Source organism: Denticeps clupeoides, chromosome 4, assembly GCF_900700375.1.
Source record: "Denticeps clupeoides chromosome 4, fDenClu1.1, whole genome shotgun sequence".
Lineage (NCBI taxonomy): Eukaryota > Metazoa > Chordata > Actinopteri > Clupeiformes > Denticipitidae > Denticeps > Denticeps clupeoides.
In genome coordinates, this window is record NC_041710.1 from 10,943,215 (window position 1) to 10,955,704 (window position 12,490).

A 12,490-nucleotide genomic window follows, 5' to 3' on the forward strand; every position below is an offset into this window, starting at 1 on the left:
AGCCAGAGCGAAAATCTCCCGGTGATGAGATTTTGGCAAAGCACGGAGGCAACATGATACGGCATAACAGCATCTGTGGGGATGGAGAGTGGGTGTGTGTCAGCAAGTCTGGCGTGATAATGCCATGCGTGTGTGCGTGTGTCTGTGTGTGTAAGGGATCATTACCATCAGATCCTACTGTTTTACCACTTTCCATCACATTCATATACTTGTTAGAGACAGGAAACACGAGGAAGAAGGAAAACACACTACCTTGTGTTCACACACACTTCTGAACACACTCCCCACTCATACTGCATGCATTTCTCTTTTTTTTACGGCGCTTTTAGTGATTTCGTAATGGAAATCATTTCCTCCAGGATTTTTGTCATGCTGCGATTACAACAGTTAACGCCACATTTCAACCAGCCCTCATTATTTTGCCCAATCACTGCAGCCTTTCTGCAGAACCGATCATAGCGCTCCCCAACGTAACACAATGAGCTGTATATCAAAATATGGGTGTTATGGGTCACCCGTGACCTGCTCATGCATGTGTTTGTGCAGATGGGGATGGTGGCAGATTCATCACCTTCAGAAACCGCACTGTGACACGCTGTGCAACACATCTCACCAATTTAATGTGGCTAATGGTCAGTGCCTTGTATTAACATGTCCACATTCCCCTGGGTCTAATGTGGTCTGATCTCCTCTAAAATGCTGGCACACAAATGAACAAATTCCTCTCGTAATTTCATTCCAATAAAAATGCCTGACCACAATAGACACTGCAATGTCTTAAGAAAAGATGCGCCACAACAACCCCTCAAAAGGCAACCAAATCCAGGAGTGACTGGTAACTGGTCACAACTATCAGGGAGACATGCACACACACACACACACACACACATACACACATACACACATTCTATTTAAGGCATTTGGCAGACGCCCTTCTCCAGAGCGACTTACATTGTGCTTCCAGGTTACAATCAATGAAGTGATCAATTCTGGTTCACTAGGACCCCCAACTATGAATCTTTTATTCACTCTGTTGGAGCTGTCGTTTGAAGGTGCTCAGTGACTGAGCTGTTCAGACCTCGAGGGGAAGTTCATTCCACCACAGAGGGGCCAAGAGAGAGAAGAGTCTAGATGAGCGTCTTCCTTTTACCTTCAGTGATGGAGGGACCAGGCGAGCAGTACTGGAGGCTCGGAGTATACGAGGTGCAGTGCGAGGTGTAATAAGGGCTGTGAGGTAGGATGGTGCTACTCCATGTTTGGCTTTGTAGGCCAGCATCAGTATTTTGAATCTGATGGGTGCAGCTACTGGGAGCCAGTGGAGGGAACGTAGCAGAGGGGCAGTGTGGGAGAATTTGGGAATTCACACACACACACACACACACACACACACACACACACACACACATACTCACAAAAATGTATGTCAAAGTAGCCTTTTGAGGAATTCACAATATTGTGCTATTGTGCAACCCCATGTAATGTGACCTTCACATGTATGTATTAAATATAGCCTGCAGACAAATACACATTCTCAGATGCACACACACACACACACACACACACACACACGGATATGTGTGAAAATGACCATTTAATGAGCTCACAGCCATTGGGACCACCATCTCTACAGACACAAAGGTACAATTTCTGGTGCTGCGACCTTCAGTTTTAACATCTACACAGTCACCGTGGGGGATTCACACTTTATACACACCCTTTGCTCTACACACACACACACACACACACATTCACACAACTCACACATGAAATGAGTCGCTCTCCCTCTCCCCGGCTCTGCAGTGTGCAAGGCTGTAAGTGATTTGTTGTGGGGAAGGCTCTGATTGTGTGATGACTGCAGCCATTTGTGATAAGTGCACTGCAGGGTGTGATTTGGTTCTGCGTAGAGAAATTTCCGAGCCACTCACCAGCTCACTTCAAGTTCTAAATGAATACTTGGACTCGAATTCTGAGTGTGTATGTGTGTTTTTGTGACAGAGTAAATTAGACACTTCTAACACGTTTTTTTTTTTTTTTTTTTACCACAGGTCCAGCCTGAGACTTGTTGTTAGTCAGTGTTGCCCATATGCTCCGTGTCCGCACAGAGAGGCCAGCGGCAGCAGCGGACGTCCACCTCTGTTCCATCCTCCTCTGATGGGTTGCCGCCAGGTGGTGAGCCCAGCGCCGGCTCCGCCTCTCACAGAGGAACTCCTGTCTCCCGTCTCCGCTCCTCATTAATCCCTCCACCCTGTTCGACGTTTTCGGTCTTATCTCAAGCTGCCACGCAGCACACACGCGTGAACGGCAGAAGGTTAGAAGAACAGGTGTTCCAGTAACCCCACCAACCACACACACACACACAGGCTGAGCAGCACAAAGCCATTCATTGAGCTGTGCGTCGGGTGTCAAATCTAACACAAATGTTGCCATGGAAACAGAAATCCCTTACATCCTGTCTGTGTATTGCCCACCAAATCAAAGGTGAGGGAGCCATTATTTACCACGCAGCCCACGCAGGTCTGCCACTGCCGCTTGTTCTACATCACATCAGCATTTACATTTACACACTTTGCCTCATCTGAATTGATTCACTACCGCCTTCACTCTGTCATGTGATCACAGTTTATTATATGAGTGAATGAGATGAATAACCGGTGTAAAACACGCGCTCTCGCCAAGAACAAGATAAAAGCGACAGATAGACAGAGAGGTCTGAAAAATAAATTAAAACCAAAAGAACATCATGAACAGTAAGTAAGTAAGTGTGGCACAGGTGCTCAGAAATGAAAGTGTGGCCAAGAGAGAGGGGTGAGACCCCCGTGCTGGGGTGGTTTGTGAAATGTACGTCTGTATGAGGCGAGAGGGTGGAAATGAAGGAGGGATGAAAGAAACGCCAGACAGAAATGGACTGAGAGGGATTAAGCACAAAGTAACAGAGCAGAGATCAGTGTGTGCTGTCTGCCACAAGACTCATCTTCTAATGCCATTTGATAACAATCATCATAATAATACTTAACAAATAGAATAAAAGGAACGTGGCAGCAGAGTTCCAAAAAAGTGAGCAGAAAACTGCATAAAGGCAGGTTAGAAAAGAAAACAATTTCTTCATTTCTTCATAATCAAGGACTGTTTTCTCTAGAGGATAGTTTGGAGGTTTTTTAAAAGACAGTCCTGATCGGCATGTTGGATTTAGTTGCAAATATGGTCCTAAAATGACACATTTATGATGGCGCCATGTACAAGGGGTATCCTGACCAGATTTTATAGAGGGAAACAGAGGAAGAATGGGGGAGATGGGACCTTGTGCTACTGTGCATGCATTATGTGTGACATTAGGGACTTAAATCATCCAGAATGTGCTGCCTGGGTAGTTAGTTCCTCATCTTCCTCATCAAGATATGAAGAAGTAATTTTCGTCATTTATATCGGTCACATTTGGTTTGACATTAACACAGACTTTCATAACCCAGAGGCTGCAGACAGATATGCTGCTTGTACGACTCCCACATGAGGTCTAAACCAACATTTCATCAGTTCTACCACATGCTGGATAAGCTGCTTCACAGCACACACGCAGCCCTTTCACTCTCTGAGGACCTGAGGCAATAAATAGGAAGTGAAGTGATTGTGAAACACGGCAGCACAGCACACACAACGAAATGTGTCCTCTTTTTTTAACCATCACCCTGAGTGAGCAGTGGGCAGCCATGACAGGCGCCCGGGGAGCAGTGTGTGGGGACGGTGCTTTGCTCAATGGCACCTCAGTGGAACCTTGGTGGCTCAGGATTCTAGGCCACCACTGCCCCAAGCAATATGAAAGCATAAAGACCCGGGGGAAAACTCTGTAACATGTGTTATAAAAATAAATAAATAAAGTTGAGTAATTCATTTTTCAACCTAAATTAAATATTTGGAATAATCTTTTTTTTTTTTTGTGGAAGAGCAAAATGTTCCGGTCTCATAATGCTTTGTGAGTCATTATGAGTCATTATTGGTTACAAAATACAAGACAAATACACTGATAGATACAAGAACACACACATGCACACACTCATCCTTAAAACAGTGTACGTTTCCACAAGTGATTGTTTGTTCTTTACATCCGAGTGGCTCTGCAGTGCTAACACACTGTGTGTATCTCTGACAGTAAACCGAGGCCGAAAGGCCTCTCTGAAACCTGGCCTGTTTATAGACCGAGGAGCCGCGCTGATGCTGACGACTGTAATCTTCTAACAATGAGCACCGCCGCGGCCCGGAAGGGGCTGTTGGGAATTTGGGTAAGCATCGTTAATTCACAGTGACGAAGAGGCAGATTCTAATCCGAGAGCGAAGGACACAGCATGTGGAGCAACTCAGCCAGCAGACATCTGCTTATTTTAAGATGTGGAGAGATGCACTCATTCACACACACAGAAACACACACACAATGGAAAGAGTGGGTAGTGTGTGTGTCTGTTGTAATCACATGTGGGGACATGTGTGAACTGTTACAAATCATTAATGTGGATGAACAAACATTACAGAGTTCAAGCCACACACAGAGTACCGAATGGAAAAAAAAAATCAGCCACACACACACACATACAGGCCACTGATTTCCAATCTTGCTTAAACCATGCACAGAGGGACTGGCGTACACACACTTACACACACAGACACACACACAGAACCTCTGGCTGGCTCACAGCACCATGAATCAACTACAAGTCCTTCCAACAAACAGAAGAAGGTTCCAGAGCTGGGATCCATGTTCCTCCCCCACTGTGCCTTGCAGCTCAGAATCCTACTGGTTCCTGTGACCTGGGGTGAGAGAGCAAGCTGCCCATTTCCCCATGTTCCCCCACCTCCCTTCACCATGCCATGACGAAAACCTCTGGCTGGAGGACAGGAACGCGAGCACATAAAATAAATGTTCTTTTGGTGTAGTTGTAGGCTGATTAGTAGGCCTGTTGGTGGATCCATTTTGCTCTGACTGGTGCACTGGGGAACAAAACAGAAGACAAAGTTTAGGCGACAGATCAACACCCTCCCAAAGTTTAGTGCTTTAGCTGGTGTGCACGACTGATGAAAGATAGAACTCATAAAGCCGCTCTATCAGCCTTCATCTCGTTAAGCCTGTTAGTGCTGATGCAATCTCACCGCTCACTTAACACACCTCCTCTCCCTCCGTCTCTCCACGGAGCAACGGATGCAACAAAACCCAGCGGGGCCAGCCAGGGCAGGGCAGGCCACTTCCCACCATGCACTGCACTCAGGCGCTCCACTGCTGAGAGCACCCGGCGGAGGAAAACTCTGCCATTGTCCTTGTTTTTTTGTCATCGCCACCCCATTTTTTAAAATAACACAATGGGGCAATCTATCCGAGTGCGAAGGTATTCAGCGCTGTCTGCTGTCTGAATACGCCGAAATGTGCTGAAATTGTCATGATGATGGCGGAGCGCTGGAATGGCTGCAGTGCAGCGGGTGCTCGGCGCGAGACTCCCCGAGTGGCATTCTGAGCGCAGACAGAAGGGCCCTCATCTGGCTGCCACCCTCCAACACCGAGATTTCAGCTGTTTCATTCATATTCAAATGGTGGAGAAGCAGCAGCAGCAACTCCACACACACACACACACACACACTGCATTCAACACATTCCCTTTTCCTGTGGAAAAATGTGACACATCTGATCGTTCAGCAGCCGCTGCACATTCACGTACGTGCTCACACACTCACACTCGCGCACACACACATCATATGGCACTGAGGGGATGAGCGCTGTGATAACAATGTTATGACTGAAATGTGACACAGACACGCAAACTGAGACACACCAGAGTATCGTTTTTAACTCTCAGTCCTGTCCCACCGAGACGCACAGGGGAGTTTGTAATGGAGACGGGGCATCCAGAACACAGCATATCCAGGAGACAATACAAAGGAGGACGGAGACAGAGAGAGGCAAGTGAGGACCGAGGGAAGGAGAACTCACTGCAACACACCCACACTCATAAAGCTGAAGAACCAGATGGGTTCTACCCCTGAGGCTGTCAGCGGTTCTGTTCATCATGTCAAGGTTTAAAATCCATTAAGAGCAACAGAGGGGAGAGGATAATAGATTTCGGATCCACGAATTCTGCTCAGCTTTTCACCACCATCTGTATTCCAGCGACCAGAGTCATTGCTAAGGATTCTGAGCCCACAGAAAGAATATTTGCAATGTTCAAATTAAAATGTGTCTGAGGTGTGTGTCAGCACCACATTTCACCAGGCTGTAGAGGATGCAGCCATAGTTTGCATTACAGGGAGCTTGGCTCCCCTTTCTCCTGAAATGTTTGTGGGGAGCTTTAAAAATGGTCATATTTCACATTAGATTTAATCTTCCATACATTGACCCTTTTATGAGACCCTTTTACATCATACCTGTAGCCTGCTGTTGTAACTGGCTCAAAAGCAGAATATAAATTAGCTCTCTAAGAGGTTAATTGTGGTCCCATGGAGGACACCGAGGCTAAATCCTTAACCTTCAACTACAAAACACACTAACATTCTTTAGTGTTAGTGTACACTATACATACTTTTTAAATATAAATACTATGACTGTATTTGAATGCATTAAGAAGACCCTGTGGCCTTCAGCCTCCTGTCTGGGGCACCATGTCTTTCAGAGACCGAAGTGGCTGCCTGCTGGGAACATAACGATTACAAAATGATTGTGGTGAATTGAACAGTAGGCCATGATCGGAAGCTGTGTCTGATGCTGCAGGTGATCTCAGCAGGTTTGGGTACTAAAGGTCATAGACCCTCCCACTGCGATTAGCCCCTGCTTTTTAGAGCACTGCGAGGGAACCGTGCTGTGGTGCTGGAGAGAATTCCACTCCACTGATCATATTGGGGCATCCTACAGTTCTGGGATTACAGACAGACTGGTGTGGGGATCACTGAACGAGGGATGGAATAAAGTTTACCGTACATCAAGGATAACGGAGAGTGTGAGACCTACTGTATACCCTGAGAAATAATGCCAAATGTTTAACGTCTGGGCAAGGTCTCTAAAGAACACACACACACACACACACACACACACACACACACAGCAGGTGTCCACCGAATTCAGCGGTTGGAATGCCTCACAGTCTGAGATTGTTTCATTCAGTGTTTACCCATAATCCATCACTCTGTGAGTATAAGCTCAGGGTTAGAGGGAATAAAAAAAAAGGAAAAATAAAAGAGAGGATGGTTCATGGCCTCGTCCGCTCAGCGGGACGTTGTTTATATCAGATGAGAGTCGGGGCATTAATCAGCGGTGGGAGACTTGACGCCTGACACATAAATCACAGCTCTAATGCAGTGCAGATGTTGCCGCAGCGTCACTGTAACATTGCCTAAACGTAACCGTGAGCGGAAGCTCAGCTGCCGGTGTTATCACCTCATGTCCTCACACACCTGCTGAAGGGCCTCTCTCTCACACACACACACACACACACACACACGAACACACATCAGCTTTTTCTACAGACACACACACAGAAACAGATGCAAAACTAATATACATAACATTCGCATAACTGATAACAATATCATTAACACTACAATACATTAAAGCTTGAACGTTTGGCTACAACTACTGTTTTAAAAGATTCAGTGTTATCCCCCTCTTTACCATCATTAGCAGCTTCCTGAAATGATCGTTAATGCGAGTGTATGAAAAGCAGCCATCAAGCTGTCAACATAGGACGTTGGAAATCCATTCCCATCATACAACTGAAAGTGGTTGAAAGAAACCCAGAGAAGGAATGATGTCGTCACAGCAAAAATTCACTTTGTTCACTACATGTGAGTCTTCAGTTTTCCTACAAATTAAGTGTGACATTTGAAAATATGGCTTCAAAGTTTAAACCTAACTTTACCCAGCAAAATTCATGTTTTACTGACTTTGTGCGGACAATGTGAGACGTATGAACAAGAACAAGTAAATACACACACACATAGAGATATTCTGACTGGTTTTACACTCCTGAGGCTATCATCAGTGCAGTTAATCATTCCAACTCTTCAAGCCCATTAACGCTGATAATATTCTCCCATGTTCAACAGTCACCCTGTCAGACCTCTCAGGAGACCCCAACAGAAATAACAAACTTCTGTGAAAAGATCTAATCTCCTCAGTACTGGTCAGCCAAGGGTGGGTGCAGCATGGGAGCCGAATGTTCAGCAGAGCAATCAGTAGAACACCATCAGGAAACATGAGTCTCACACCATGTTTACGGCACGTCTGTTACATAGCTGAGTGAATGATAATTTTAAACAGTGTATTTATGTAATTACATAATTAACACAGCCCACATGCCGTAAATTAACCTGACTGTGTAAGTGTAAGTGTGTGTGTGTGCATTAGTACGTTTGTTTAGAGTGCAGCTGAGGTGTGTGTTTAGAAGGGGTGTTAATGTGTGTAGTGCCCTCTGCTCTGCACTGCTTATGCACACATGTGCTAAGAACACACTCTTTTCTGTACACACACAGCCTGATTTCTAACTGACTCCAAACAATGAAAGTGACTCATTCTGGGCTTTTCATATTCTGAACATTATTTTAGCAACCTTATGGAAACATTTACATTCAGAATGCATCATCATGACAGACGGAGTTGGTGCACCAGAATGGGTGTGGACTTTTTTTATATGGCTTAACAGAATATTTTGCGGTATGTGTGGAATGTTAGGCACGAAATAAAATTGTGTTCATATTAGCATGTGGAATACATTTCTCGGAGAAAGACAGGGAGAGTGAATGACTTTTCTGAATGACTGCCACAGCCGTGGCTCAAAGACCCTGAGTCTTGTAGTCTTGCAATACTGTGGTATTGTGTACTTGCTATGATTGGTTGGTAATGCACATATTCCATCCGTTTTAACCTATCAGTACTAGTTAAGGAACAGAAAAAGCCACCATTTTAAATATTTGAATTGAATGACCCAAAAACTTGGAGTCATTCACAGTAAACACCGTCAGATGTTGTTCTGAAGTCTAGCCATGTCTTGCAAAAATGGGGAAACATTGCAGAAAAACACAGATCAGAATTCTGTCTGCAAAATCACAAAGACAGACTCTTTATGTGTAGCTACAGTTACAAATAACATAAAATAAGTATTATAGCCACCTATATGACACCTTTTGAGGATGATTATATCTATCCAACTTCACAACCATGCAGCCTTTTCTGCCATTCAAGATGAGATGTTGGTTAGACGTGCAGAGATTTTGGAAGCAGCATGTAGATCAGAGGGAGGAAAAGAGAAGATGAGTTGTGTGTCCTTGGCATAGCAGTGGTAGGATAATCGTGTGCTGTGCTGCTGTGTATCACATGTGACAATCACTTCACTTCATTTCCATGTGAGGAAATGCACTCACCAAGTGATCTCGAGTAGAGAAAAAGGAGAAAAGAAAAGGAGAGGACCTAGCTCTGAGCCTTGAGGGACACCAGTGGAGAGTCTACGTGAGGTAGAGGTGGATCCTTTCCAAGTCACTTGGTAAAATCGCTCATCAAGGTAGGAAGCAAATCACTGCCATGCTGAGCTCCGAATTCCAAGCCTCTTCAGGGTTGACAAGAGAGTCTTGTGGTTAACTGTGTCAAATGCTGCAGAGAGGTCAAGGTGAACCAATGACAGTTTTGCCAATCTGGCCACATGTAGCTGCTCAGTAACAGCCAGAAGGGCAGTCTCTGTAGAATGAGCTGTTCTGAAGCCAGACTGGAGGTTGTTTTGTGTTAGATGAAGTGATAGCTGATTGTAGACACACCGCTCAAGGATTTTAGAAAGAAATGAGAGGAGGGAAACTGGTCTGTAGTTGTCAATGTCTGTAGGATCAGTGGTGGGTTTCCATCAGTGAGAGCATTGAGGATGAATCTTGGCTGGATCTTCCAGCATGACAACGATCTCAAACACCCCGCCCGGGCAACAAAGGTGTCGCTATGCATTACAAGGTTCTGGAGTGGCCTAGCCAGTCTTCAGACCTCAATCCAATAGAGAATCTGTGCCCAGACCCAAAACATCACACCTCTTGAGAAGATCTGCATGGAAGAATTGGCCAAAATAGCTGCTTTAGTGTGTGCAAACCTGGTAAAGACATACAGGAAACTTTTGACATCTGTCATTGCCAAGGTTACATCACAATGTAACGAGGTGAACTTTTTTATATGCACCATTATACAAATAAATTATTTGAAAATCATAAAATTTCCTGGATTATGTCTCTCATAGTTGACGTATACCTATGATGAAAATTACACACCTCTCTCATCTATTTAAGTGAGTCAAATTGCACAATCGGTGGCTGCCAAACACTTTTATGCCCCACTGTATACATGTGAAAGGACCACATTCACTCTGCTACTGTAGCTGCTACATCAGCTCTTCCATGATGTGTTCTAGGTTCAACCTGAACTGTCTTGACTACACAGCAGCCTGTATTAACCAAAAAAGGGTGTAAGGATATTTGGTTTTAGCAGACTATAGTACAAAAGCATGCTGTGAAGACTTTTAATGAGTTTTTAACCACTGTATCTCACTGTTAGATGCCTACCAATGCTATTGCACATCAGGGTCCAGACTGGGATTGTAAATTAAAAGTTGTGTCTACTACATATCTATATGCAAAATGAGGAATCAGACATCTTGGCTCATTAGGTCAAACAACCCAGGCCACAATTCAGTGCAAACCACATCACAGCACATAGTGCTTTGCCAGTGAACACTGGAAATTAAGCTCTCACCATTAATCCTGTAAAGAGTGCCATCAAATTAGTGACCCACATACCAACAGGCATCCAAACCCCATAAAATCAGTCATTTGTGTGCACAGAACTGTCTTTCAAAAAGGTTAGCAATTACTACTCTCTGGGATCACAAAATACTCCTTACCTATCTAAAATACCTACATGGTACCAACAGGATAGTGCCCTAAATAGTTTTAAAGACAGAGCCTTTTCAGTAGTTCTGTGTGTCTATTCCCGGCATCATTATTTTTTTGGGGCCTTATTTACATATTTACAACATACATAGGCAGCCAAACAAACCAAAGTAGTGATTTAGATGCCTGTGGGGGATTATTTATGTTTTTCCTTATATAGGTGGCAGTGCCATTGAAATGAGTGAACTTACACATACTGAAACTGTGACTCCACTGAACACTTCTGTTTCCACAGACAGGACAAAAGTTCAAAAGGTCAAATTCTGAAGTGCAGAATGGTGCCTGGGGGCTATTTCTTTCTGCCTTTCTCTTCTCTGTTCTCATTTTTCCCTCTGAGTTCTTTATAAGTAAGCATATATAGACCACTCTTCTTCATGACCTCTGAGGTCGAGATCAAAGTGTCCACTCCCATTTCCCCTCAGCTCGGACACAGTCGGCACTCGGTCAGGGACGAATGAGTAGAGTGATGCAATCATCCCTCACTAAATCACCCCTGGGGGCAACCCTTTTCACTCCTCAGTAAACGCATATCCAACCGTCCCTTCATAACCTTTCTGAGCCGTATACCATGTGGAGTAGACCTGAGGGCATGGCAGCGAGCTGTCAGTCTAAACACCATGTGTCCCCATAAACCAGAGAAACCCACAGGCCGCTCTTATGTATCGAGTTCAGCAAGGCAATATCAGGCAATATCAGCACCAGTGTCCTGGAGTCTAAAGAAACTCTACAACACAAGCTCAAGTTATAGGCCAGTTTGTAATAGCACAGAGCCTGCACTCACAAAGGTTACCAATCATGTCTGACTCTCTGTGTGCACACAATAGACCACAACATACTCCTTAGCCACCTAAAAATATTGTCGACATGCAGGGTACTGCCGTGAATAATTTTACTCCTGTCTTACTTTTTCATTAGGTTTTGTACTGTGACTCCATTCCCCCATCATTACTTGGGAGGTCCCTCAAGGTTTTGTTTTTTGGAATTCTCCTTTTTTTCTATTTAAAAATTTCCACCATTTAAAAGAACAGGGCTTGCTGGTATATCTGCCACTCCACAGTCTATACATATTTCTATACTTAGTAGGATTTTGTAGGATTTGTCACTCACCACTTATCTTACACATCTATATAATAGCAAATGACCCTATATTCATTCATTGGATACATTTTTCATTTATGTTTAGGTGTGTCAAGAACTTTTTTAGACTTGTCAAAGGGGCTTCATAAATTCATTTTACTTATGTTCAATTCAATGTATCATTAGGGCCCAAAGCACCCATTGGTATAGACCTATTGAAACGGATAGGATTATTCAAATTAATTTGATTTCAGATTCATTTTGATGTTTGGATCAAGTTGTTATTAATAAAAATGATGTACAGTGAAAGTGCATAGATTTCTTTCTTCAGGATTCCAACTCTCTGCCAAATGTACTCATTGTGTAAAAATGTCTAAAAATGAGTTTGTCGATGTTCCAGCTCTCCTCCATCTTCCCTTCAGTTTGGCTTGTGAAACCTTCAGAGAGATTCAGAAATAGGTCCAACACC